Source organism: Cyprinodon tularosa, unplaced genomic scaffold, assembly GCF_016077235.1.
Source record: "Cyprinodon tularosa strain WSP-4 unplaced genomic scaffold, ASM1607723v1 ctg615, whole genome shotgun sequence".
NCBI lineage: Eukaryota > Metazoa > Chordata > Actinopteri > Cyprinodontiformes > Cyprinodontidae > Cyprinodon > Cyprinodon tularosa.
In genome coordinates this window covers 58186-71088 of record NW_024039358.1, presented here as the reverse complement: position 1 = coordinate 71088, position 12903 = coordinate 58186, and the positions used below count along the sequence as shown (strand labels likewise).

Genomic DNA, 12903 nt, shown 5'->3' with positions numbered 1-12903 from the left:
GATATATTTCCTCCTAAAGACCAGCAAGCATCTTCTAAAGGCTGGTTTTGAGACATCAAAAGGCTTTAAGTCACAGGAAGCATTGTAGGAACTTGTTAAAAGACATAAGACTTTCTTTTAATCATCTATTATTTGAAATGAGTTAAAAGCATTTAACATAGAAGTAATAATAAAATAAAACAAGAAAAACTTTTTTGCTGTTCTTACTATCTGAAACTTCTCATTTCTGCATCCAGTGTGCACACATCATCATGTGTTTGATCATAGACCGATGAGCTGTTCCACACGCAGGTAATGGTTTGATTGAAGTCATTGTAACAAGTGAGGTCTGAAAATGAACACTGACATTTTAACGCAGGAAAATAAGACATAATTACGGCTTTCATAAAACATCAATTTAAACCACTTACTCTTAATCGGAAGGCTGGGGCAGCTATCACCTGTAGCGCTGTAGATTTGTAAAAAATGAAGAAGAAGAAGATGAAACAGAAAGGATCCTTGTTTCATTCTCTCCATCTTTATGACTTCTTTTATTTAGGGGATATGAACCACTGAGATTGGGGGATTTCACACATCTGTGACCAGCAGGTTTGAGGGATTGTGCTTAATTTAGGGCATAACTCACAGCATAGCAGTTCTTCTTTCCATCCTGTAGTTGACAAATGGAAAAAGGATAACACATGAGTTTTACTCAGTTGTACTTCAACTAGTCACATCTACACCATAACACCTATATTGCCAAAACAATGAAAGAATCAAAAATGTGGTCATGTCTTAGAAATGTTGTTGTGGTTCCACATTCATATACAGAGAGACCATGTGGTAAAAATGTACTAAAGCAGTTTAAAACCAGCCTTAGCCCTACTAAACGTCACCTAACAGCTGGATTTATACATGCAGATAAAACCTGTTTGAGCTAAAGGTCACATCTGATTGCAATTGGTTGCACTGGATTCTATTTTAGGGTTTAAATCATCATTTTCACCATATCACAATAGAATAAAATACGATACAACAAGGTTGCAAATTACAAGGCAGTGCATCAAAAATGTATAGAGCTACTGCTAGACAGGGTTTTTCTAAAATCAGTGAATAATGAAAAATAAAAACACTTGCCAACCCAGTGGGCAAAAGATGTCAATTAAACTTCAATTTGACATCAAACACCAATATCAAATTGTTATCAAAATTTGGTCAAAAAACGTAAATCAAATTGACATCAGTCCTTTGACATCAATTTGATGTATGTCAAATAATGATTTTATTTATGTCATTTTGACATTATTTCAATGTCAAGCTTTTGTAAAATTTCACTCAAATAATGATATTGATGTTATTTTGACATTGTTTTTAAGTCAAACATTTGAAAATAAAAACATTTAAAAATATGCACAGACGGAAAGATTCTGCAACGTTTTGTATTGCAAACAGACTTGGCTTCATTTGTGAAAGCCCTTTGGGAAACTCCTCCAACTCCCATTGTGAACACTGCACACCATGCCTCACCTATGCAAGGGGGCAGCCCTCAATGGCGCCCCAAGGGAGCAGTGTGGCGGGACGGTACCAGCTCACCCACGACTGCCCGACATGTACTTAGATAAATGTGCAGTCTCAGCCGACCTTCATTAGGATTAAAAAAAAAAAGTTCCTTTGAGAAGGAAATGGCCTAAACAAACCCAATTCTGTTTGAAATACAAGACAGCTGTATTGCAGTTCTGCAGTGTTTCATGCATGGCCTTTAAAATAGCAATTCTGTAAAGTATATTGTCAATAGTTCTAATATTAATCATTTTTGGATCATCTAAACTAAGTTGATGTTCTACAATTGCTATTTTTTCGGGTTGCAAAAAAAAATAAAAATTTTATAAAAAATAAAATAAAATAATTGGTAATTCAAAAATGTTTTTTGAAATATAATGCATTTCCCCACTTTTGGTGAAATGGTGGTCAAATGGTGCATGTATTTTCAGCATGAATAACACAACCAAGATTTTAATAGCTTCATGCTTGTTGCAAGTCCCTTATCCCAAGATGCTTTGTGACATCAATATGACATCAATTCAATACCTTATTCCCAGACATCAAATCAACGTCAATTTGATGTTAAGTTTTTGTGCAGAGATATTGTTTTAAGTTCAAATATGTTTATTAGCAATATGAGGCAGTATTTCGATGCTAGATTGATTTATTGGTTGGACCTTTTTACAACTATAAGCTTCTGTAGAATAATTATCATGGAAGTCAAAATCTTGACCAATCTTCAACATCAAATTGATGTAACGGTGCCCACTGGGAAGTCTGTCTACAAGTGGTAATGAATTGCTGTGGCGACCCTTGAATAAGGATGCAGTCAAAAGGACTCATCGCCTTGGAAGGACTGGCAGATAAAGCCATACAGGTGCACATGTACTAATATGAAGCACAGGTAACTGCTAGGGCTGTTAAACAGTTTAACTTAATAGTTAGAAAAGTTGGCAGAACAGTAAAAACAAGAAGTCCTCAATGTAATCAAAACACAGTTCAACATATGTTGCATTAGGATTTGTGCAATAATCTTAATGCCTGATTTATAACAACAATGTAGGCCATTTCAGTTCTGCAATGTATCTTTATGCTTCCCTTATGTGCGATTATCCAATTGAACACACACGAGCCACATTTACCTGAAGTTAGGCAGTTGAACTAATTTCACTGATATACGATGCATAGGCAAACATCCGCTGAATCTGATTATTTTCAGCTTTAACATCACAATTAGAGCACCTGAAGTGTATCACAAACAGGATGAAAATAAAAGCATGTTTGGGTTTTTAGCAAAGGATTTGTGGTCTGAGGTTATTTCAGTCCAAGGTAAACTGAGCAAAACATCCCCAGCCCCCACTTAAACATCAAAAACATGAGCAACAACCGCAAAAAAATCTTCAATCATTTATGCCGGAGCCAAAAAATAAAAGATTTAAACAGTGGTTTAGTTTAAATACTTTCTACTTTTTTATGTAGGTAATCTAAGAATGCAGAACATTAATGAGACCAAAAAGAAAAATGAGAAAAACTGTGCAGAAATAATCCTATGTAAATTTAATTATTCAGCACATGGTTTGTGCAAATAGATAAATAGATCTATTAAGTAGCTGAACCTTCTGCATTGCTCTAAGTATTTCTGCACAGCACTGCGCATGTTTCATTTCCGCACACAGGGGAAAAACCTGTTCTCACCATCTCTGGTCAATAAAGGTCATAATGTTTTTCTTAAAAAAAGAAAATGTTACATTAATTTGACAGGTGCACATCCTGCTAAAAAAAAACTCTACCCCATTAAACATATTTAATCTGATTAGAAGTTGTAACCTATAAGCTACCAATTAAAGATGCAGATAAATGAGGTGAATATTTTGATATAGGTGTGTTTACCAGAAACAAGTAAACCAATATATCCTGAAAGGAGGTGTATATCTCAGTATAAAGTCACAAGCATTCTTGGAATCATTAAATTAATCACACCTAGCTCTGAGTCAGATTTTCAATTCAGGCTGTTGAACTACAGGTATGCCTCACTTGGGTTTGACTTATCTCAATATCATTTCATAATCAATAACTCTTTGCTATTCTGCAAAAAATATCACAAGTCAAGATGACTGAGAAGCTTTTTACCGGATGCTTGATCTTCAGCATCAGAGCTTTCATTTGATGTTCAACCATGCCCAAACATACATGTCTAAATCATGTTTATGCTCTTGCACATATTAAGTTTTAAAGCCATGAGTATGAGACTTGAAGTAGCTTTGTGCAAGCATTAGTAATATCTGGAAATTTAAAGGAATTACTTCAGTAGACCTTAAAACAAATCAGCAAACAAGCAGAAACATGTAAGAACTGCTTTATCTCCCTTGTCAAGGGACACTATTTCATCAGTTTACCTTATCTTGCTATTGAAAATAATTCATGTTTCTGTTCTATTTGTGGTTTCATCTGACATTTGGACTCCCCCCCTACCTCCTCCCCCATCTGGTTTGTGAGAGAAACCAAAAACGCACACTCTCTTTTCTCATCCTGTTTTTAAAGCATCAGTTATTGAGTTAATTGAGAATTGGTCGCAGTTAATTACTCCCACTGAGGAGGTTATATTTTCATCACTATTGGGTTGTGTGTTTGTTTGTCTGTTTTCAAAATAACAAAACAAAATATATGGAAAGATTTTGCTGAAAAGTTGCATACTGTGACTGGTATCAAATGTTTACATTTCTGTGTTGATCCCGATCACCATCTGGATCCAGGATTTTTTTTTAAAGATTCCATTAATAAAGGTGGAAGTCACAATATGTCGGGGTAAGTGAGCTACTTGGCGGAGGTCTGTGCTCTATGAATGCTTTTCTAGTAGTGACTGAATCCAAATTCTTGATTCAGAAAACAGTCAGAAATAGAAATTGCATTTCATGAGATCCACACACTTATTGTACATTAAGTGGGAAATTGGTGAGTTTGAAATGAAATGACTGAGAATGAATGTCAGATAGCAGAGAGAAGATGTGTCCTATTTCATAGAAGGATTTTGTTCTAGAAAGGGATGGGGGTTGAAATGGGACAGGTTCCTTCAAGAAGAAACTATAACTGGGTTTAAAATATAAAAAATTATTTGATTACCATATTCCTCGATCTGTTTAGTAATAGAGATCAGAATGTAACCATCACATGTCACTGTCACTACAGGAAAAAGAATATGATTTAGGGGAATTCTTACTAGCAGATAAATGAACTCATCATGTTGGTTTATGTTTCATGAATAATTCGTTTTTTTATTCGCTGTAAATGCTGAAGATAACCTTCTGTGTATGTGAAAATATTTGTCTATCTGTCATGATCTTGGAGCTGATGACTGGTCTCATTACTCATTTCAGTCACCTGCTTTTCTCCACTAATTTTTCATTACCACTCATATGATCCACCTGTTTGAGCTTCTAATTAACCAGCCTTCAAACCAGTCATTGGTGCAAGATTATTTGAGCCTGTGGTAAGAGTTCTCTAGTGTTTCCGGAGTGTTTCTGTTTGCCTGATCCTGACTCGTTCTGCCTCTGGACCTGTGAGCCTGCCTTTTCCCGTTCTGATCTGTTTGCATGACCTGTCTTTGGACTCTTGCTGGATTTCTGCCTGCCTATGAAATGCACCTGGAACCGTTTCCTCACATTGTTCTGGATTTCCCTTCGGCACCTCTTTGGATCACTGATCACCTGGCACTAACTCCCAAGCATGTATTCGACACTGGCTTTGGGTTCGCCCTCTGGATTATCCTGTCTTCCTTCGTTTGCTTGGATCTGATCTCGTGTCTCCGACCTCTGAGACATCAGGGTCTGGGACTCTCTGGGCAGCGCCCGCCGTGTCTTGTTGGCAGCGACCGGCTGGAACCAACCTCATCCTCTGGGCTTGGACTGAAGGTTAGTGACTCACATGGTCGTTATCATCCTCTGCCAGATTGACATGGTCACTAATCTGTGTTTTACCCCTGCAGAGTTGGACACAGACGCTGTTGAATGCAGTTCCATTTCTAATAAATATTTTGAGAAACTGTCTTTCCACATAGAAACTGACTCCAATCATTTTGACTGTGACACAATCAGCAAATTGTTGGAATGTATGCTGGATTTCAGCTTGGTGTTCAGGGTCATGGAGGAGGGTTTAAAATGAGGTTGGGAGACATGCTTCATAGAAAACCTAAAAATACAAGAGCCTCCTATGAATCATGATATCATAACATGCAGCAAACAGCAAACCTTACCCTTCCTCCTGCCCTAATTATGAATAGATTGAGGGGAGGTGGATTTGTACAGCTTCAGCTAGAAATCAGAAATGGCTGCTACAGGAAGTTATTTTGGACTCACTGAACCCAGGGATCACCTGGGAATACGATAATAACAATTATTGTACCTGATTACTACCTGGTTTATAAATATGATTATTTTCCAAAGAAGGGGGGAGATTATTGGCTTTGAATACAGAAAAAACACCTGATAAACATATGATAAAAAGGCATGTGCAAAGGTTTACCTTACTATACCCTTCCAAACAAACTCCAACCTAAACTCAATTCACTCCTTAGTCCTAAACTTAACCCCAACTCCAAGAAGATTACTTTCTTTCATGGGGACCAGTCGTTGCTCCCCATATGTTTCCAATATGGACTATATATCTGGGAAATTGTCCCCATATGGTAACAAAAAATACACACACCAACCACCCCTAAAAAGCATGAGGCCATCCACCTGCGTGCTGGACCCTCTCCCCACTGCACTACTAAAAAATCACATCACAGCCATCAGTCCATTAATCACAGCAATAATTAACCAGTCATTACACTCCGGTCAGGTTCCTCCAGCTCTCAAAACTGCAGTCATTCGCCCCCATCTGAAAAAGCCCTCACTCGACCCTGAAATCCTGGCCCACTACAGACCCATTTCACACCTGCCATTCCTATCCAAAGTTCTGGAAAAAAGTTGTAGCAGCTCAACTCCACAGTCATCTTCACACCCATAAACTATATGAAAAATTTCAGTCTGGTTTCCGATCAGCACACAGCACAGAGACAGCCCTGGTCCGCGTCATGAATGACCTACTCATGACTGCGGACCAGGGCTCACCATCACTCCTCCTCTTATTGGACTTATCATCTGCCTTTGATACCGTTGACCACACCATCCTACTCCATCGTCTTCAGACCACAGTTGGACTCTCTGGAACCACACTCAACTGGTTCCAGTCATATATCACGGGAAGGTCCGAATTTGTTGCCATAGGACAGTCCAATTCATCACCCCATACAGTCAGCTGCGGAGTGCCTCAAGGGTCGGTCCTTGGGCCGACCCTTTTCACCATCTACATGCTCCCACTCGGTCAGATAATCAAAAAACACAAGGTATCTTTTCATTGTTATGCAGATGACACCCAGTTGTACATAAAAATGGACTCCACTTCTCCCACAGTTCTGCCATCTGCTTTTCACTGCTGCCTGGAGGAGATAAAGACATGGATGGCTGAAAACTTTCTACAGCTCAACAGCAGCAAAACAGAAGCCATTCTCATTGGCACCCCACACCAAACCAAGTCCTTCTCCCTAAACAGTATCCCTATCTTCGGTCAAAACATCCCTCTGTCCTCATCTGTCACAAACCTTGGTGTCAAATTGGATCCACATCTCACGTTTGACTCCCACATACGTCACCTCTGCAAGGTCTCTTTCCTCCACCTCAGAAACATCGCCAAACTCCGCCCCTCCCTTTCCCAAACCGACGCAGAAAAGCTAATCCATGCCTTTGTCTCCTCCAGATTGGACTACTGTAATGCCCTCCTCGTCGGGGTCCCTGGCAAAAGTCTACAAAAGCTGCAGCACATCCAGAACTGTGCTGCCCGGGTCCTGACGAGGAGGCGCAAACACGAACACATCACTCCAGTCCTCAGGTCCCTTCATTGGCTGCCCATCCAACACAGAATAGATTACAAACTTTGCCTCCTCACTCACCAGTGCATACATGGAACTGCCCCGGCTTACCTCAAGGAACTCCTCACACCTCACACCGCCTCCAGAACCCTCCGCTCCACCACCTCCACCCACCGACTGCACCAGCCAAGAGTCAAGCTCTGCACAATGGGAGATAGGGCCTTCCAGGCAGTTGCCCCACAACTCTGGAATGGCCTCCCAGAGTCCCTTAGGGTCCCACAGAGTGTGGAGGCCTTCAAGAAAGGCCTCAAGACATTTTTATTTAAAAAAGCCTATGAACATTAGTTAGTATTTTATCTGTGTGGTTTTATGGTTATTTTACTGTTTTGTTTTTACTACGTATGTTATTTTACTGTAATGTCTCATTTTAACTATGTATACCGTTTTTATTATACGGTTTTGTTTTAACTATGAATTTTGTAGCACTTTGAGATTTTTTTTTTAAATGTAAAGTGCAATACAAATAAAATGTATTATTATTATTATTATTATTACCCCACCCCTCCTAAATCCCCGCCCTACACTAAAATATCTGAAAAACTCTTCTATAAAGGGGATAAGATATAGAAACAAAAATCAAAGACCTAAGTTAAATAAACATAGTGTTGATAAAAGTTTGTGGCAACACAAGTACTGTATGATATGAGGAAAGTATCGTCAACAATTGTTTTTTACTAACTAAATGGCAGTTAGAGAAAAACCTTTAACCCCAGGCTCACACAGACTCCGGTCTTACCGTTGCGGTGCGGTGTGTGCGGCGCCGCAAGGATTCCAAGTCATTAAAAAGACGTAAACCTCTCTCACCGGCTGCTGAGCTGTCCGGCTGCGGTTACCGAGACACTCCGGCGCTGCAGAAAATTCCGCAAGAAAGCTATCCTTGCGGCGTGCCGGAGCCCTCCGCAACAAGCTCTCGCAAAAATCCTTTATTTGGGCCGTGTTATCGCGTGAAGTTACGTGAACTCAAGTTAACTTCTGTTAAATCTTCGGACCTGTTGCCGGAGCCGCAGAGCCGCACCGCACCGTAGTCAAAAGGGCGGTGTGAGAGGGGGTGTGCGGGAGTTGCGGTCTCCGTCGGCTCGGTAACTGCACCGGAGCCAGTGTGAGCAAGGGGTAAGCCACCACTTGGGGGGAGTGGTAAACTAATGGCCAGAGCATTGCGTTTGGGTGCCGGAGGTTCTAAGTTCAACCCCCACCTGCATCCGTGGTGGGGGTTCCTGGTCCCGGATCAAGAACCTTAACCCCACACTGCTCCCTGGGCACTGCACAGGGCAGCCCACTGCTCCCCAAAGGGATGGGTTAAATGCACAAGTGAATTTCTCCTCTGTCAGATTAATAAAATTCAATAATCATCAACATCATTAGATTTCAATTAAAACAAACAACTAAGTTTAGTTGGCACTAAAATTGTAGAAGAGAAGTCAAATGTTTATGCAAAAATAGGCCAGATCAATGACAGAAGCTGGAGATTTCTTCAGAACTTACTAAAATAAAAGGTGGAAACTGGTCAGGGAGGGGGATAGTGTATCTAAGAAAGCTGGATGATTTTCGAAATCCTAGTGATATGTCTAAACACTAAAAGAACCCCAGATCTATAGTGAAATGTACTGCTTTCATTTTCTGGGATGGACCTGGATGCACATTTCAATTTGAAGCTATGTAAAACCCAGCACACTTAGGTATGGATTAATGCTGGGAATAAAGAGGGAGTCAATGAATACCACAAGAACAATGAAAGAATGAATTTATATGGAGGAAATTGTAGAATAGGATAACCAGGTATTTAAATATAAGTTCACTCAACATCTAAGAGATTACATTAAGGGGGTGGGGGATGGACATGTCCTCTGAATATGTCCCTGAATTAAAATTTCAGATTTAAAGAACCTTGACAAAAGAGTGGACAATATATAGATAGGATGAGCATATACATTTGTCCATCTATGTAATTTTAACCTTTCCATGTACTGCAATTCTGAGATCAGATTTGTTTGTTTTTTGAGTTGAATTGTACAGGATCTGTCACACCAAGAGCTTTAAAATGGTTTATGATGAGGGATTTACTTTACATAAAAAAAAAAAAAAAATATATATATATATATATATATATATATATATATATATATATATATATATATATATATATATATATATATATATATATATATATATATATATATATATATATATTTATTTATTTTTTTTTTATTGCTGCCCCCAGGTTCCACTGCTAAGATTTTGTTTTACCTCAGTTTTCGTTTATACGTGATTATTTCTTAATAGATGTATTTCAACTGGATAAAAGTCGGTAGATCTAAGGAAACGTTAGTTCAACAGCAGGATGTGGGAGTAAGCAGATTAAAAAACCCCAGAGAGCAGCAGAAGATAGCATTTGACTGACCTTTAGAATAAAAGTGTGGGCTTGTTGCTAAAGATATCCTCAGGGACGTGGCTAGACCTATTTTAGGGTGGCTGAAGTCATCCCTTCGTTGGTATTAGCCACCCCATAATTATTTTGCGATTTTTATTGTTATTTTTTTATTTATTGATTTTTTTTCCATATAACCCCAAACAATTGCAGTAAAGCACTGAAAACGAGCCACCAAGAAGGCAAGTTAATCTGAAGATAAGTTCCTGTTAGTTTATTTACAAACACAATTATTTATACAATTATTAATATCGTTAGGATATTCATTTCCTTCATTGGCTCCGCGTCCAGCGTCACGTCACGTGGTACACGGCCATCAACTGGACCATAGCAGCTGTGCAGTGCAGCAACAGCGCGCCCTTTGAATCTCCACACAGTCATCGAGCTTGATTAGGAAAGTTATGGTTGCGTGCAGATACATACGGTGAGTTTGCCATTTGATGTCAGCGGTTTACATTTTCTTCACTTTACCTGGAGTGAGGAAAGAGACAATATAGGCCTAATAGCTTGTCTGATTCAGTAGGAATTACGTTACCATGGTGAACAAAGTCAGTGGTGTGGGAAAACACGATGTTGTTGTAGCCTACTAGCATCATTATAATAGTTTTGTCACAGGAGCAGTGATGGGCAGTAGCGCCGCTACATGTAGCGAAGCTATTAGTTTAACTACATTTTCAAGTAGCTTGACCGTAGCGTCGCTGCTTTATTTATCAAGTAACTTTCCTGTAGCGACGTTATTGTTTTGATCAAGTAGCGACGTAGCGTCCACAAACGCTACAAAATCCAGGGCAAAACTAAGAAATGAAACCAGGTTTTCTATTTCTAAACAACAATCAGCCACAAAACTACTGTAAATAGCAGTTTCAGCTGACGCTTTATAAGTGGCGTAGTAGCACAGGCACACTCCGTAGGGTTAAACAAGCGCACCTTTTCCGAGGCTGTCGTTCTATTGGCTGGAAAGGTTGCTAGGCAACGATCCAACTGCAGTCTGAGAGAGCAAAACAAATCCGCAAGCAGAGCGTAACTGAGACCCGTGCAGAGCGGAGATGGAGGCAAGCGAGAGGAAAAAATATCTGTGATAATATAGAAAATATCTGTTTAAATCTGAGAGAAGAAACAAAGATTTTTGAGAGAAGAGAAAATATTTGAGAGAGAGCGCATGTTTTGAGTGTGAGCATTATAAGTTTTGAGTGCAAGAAGATGAAATTCTTTTCTCTAATTGAAGTTATGTGCTCTTGCATTATGGCAGGATAATTCTCCCATATCTATGTGCCACCAGTCTGATAGGGCGACACTGTGTGATATGGTAGTGCTTGGGTTGACTATAGTTCTAAGTTGTACGTTTCATATACTGTTGATTTTGTGTTTTCATTAATACATTGTACTTAAAAATACTTCCTTTATTTGCATTAAAACTTTGTCAGACTGATGTGAAAAAGTCTCAAGGATATCCTTCTTTGCAATGATGCTATTGCCTATTGCCTACTGTCCATTTATGCAACTTGTATTTTGTGGTTAAACTTTAGATTAAGCAGAAATCTATCAAAGATAATGCTGCATTTATAGTTAAGTTCCTCACATATATGTGTTTCTCTCTGTGCCAGGTGTAGAGAAAGACATGCCAAAGTCCAGGTCACACACACACACCAAGCACACACACAGAAACAGGGTTATTGCAAAGCAGACAGGGGTTCCTGACAGGTTGTGGGTGCAGGGGAGATGGGGAAAGATGAATGGCCAGGTTAAGGGTTTATGAAGATGTTGGGAGTCTGTTGGTTAGACAACTGTCTTCTGTAGAAGGTTTCCATTATGATGAGTGGCGAACCACTTGCCTTCTTCCATTTATGCAGTAATGCATGGCACCTACCATTTACTCTTTGTAATTTAGCACATTTTAACTGGTGTAGTTTAGTTGGTGAAGTAGCATTAGTGAGGGAAGTGTTTCCCAGGTATGTTGCTCTTAAAATAATGAATTTATAGACAGCGCCTTAGAAAGTGCACTGAAAAAATTTCGGCGCGCGCCATGCGCGCGCAATATCTTACCTAGGGGCTAAGCCACCCATGTCTCTCAAACCTAGTGACGGCCCTGGATATCCTGTTCCTCAGGTGTTGACCTCCAGGCTTTATTGCAACTGAAATTCTAATTGCCTATCTGTACCAGTCGGTTGAGTGTTTGCTTTAAAACGTCTTAAAAAACACATTCAACATATCACTCATAAAGAAGAGTGAATGTGGCTTTCTGATAATCAGTGGTTTGGTTTTTTCTCTCTCTATGGCTTTTCCTGTCGGTTTACACCTCCCAGTGTTATTGTCATTTCTCTTTTTTGGTAAACTTACTACACTCTTCCTGCATTTACCACACTTTTTATTAAAGCATTTTTTAAAATCTCTTTGCCTCCCTTTTGCCTTTTCCTATGATAAATTAATCAACTGTCATTATCTGTTGTTCAAAAGGGTAACTTAATATTTCTGAACAGCACCCCGTGGCTTATCTTGTCCTGTTTGATATTTCTTTTGGATATATTTAATTTGGTTTTATTTAACAAGTTGAGGAAAGAGACACAATAAAAGCTCTAGAAAAACATTTTCAGATATACATTATTATAGAACTTAAGTATAATACTAAGAGTAATACTCTACAGCCATATTAATCTCACTGATCAAAAATAGCCACAGTTACTTTCTCAAAACCCTCAACTAAGCGTCCTTCTTGCCAAAGTCTCATTCATGCCTTACAGTGAAGAAAAAAAAAGGCTGATATACGCTGATAACTGTTAACAAGCATCAGTCAGCAAAGGAGCCTACCTTTATAGAAGTGTTCAGCAAGGTGTCCAGAGCTTTTATGATGGATTAGTATTTGTCAGTCTCAAAGTGACTAATAGGTAAGTTTCCTGTTTCATACGTTCCCTCTCTACTGTGACGACTGGGAAATATTCGCAAAGCCTTGAAAAGATAAAAGCTGTGGGTGATTGTGGTATGTGGTTTTGTAATA

General features: G+C 39.1%; 1 long non-coding RNA gene across 2 annotated transcripts; it reads right to left on the bottom strand.

Moving 5' to 3' along the window:
- LOC119798253 lies at positions 1-12903 on the bottom strand. Of its 2 annotated transcripts, none has more exons than XR_005282696.1 (4): positions 12717-12903; positions 411-649; positions 208-328; positions 1-91 (listed from the first exon to the last, which is right to left on the bottom strand). It is a non-coding gene; the product is annotated as an uncharacterized LOC119798253 (long non-coding RNA). The 2 variants fall into 2 exon arrangements; XR_005282697.1 differs by lacking the exon at positions 12717-12903 and adding an exon at positions 9885-9923.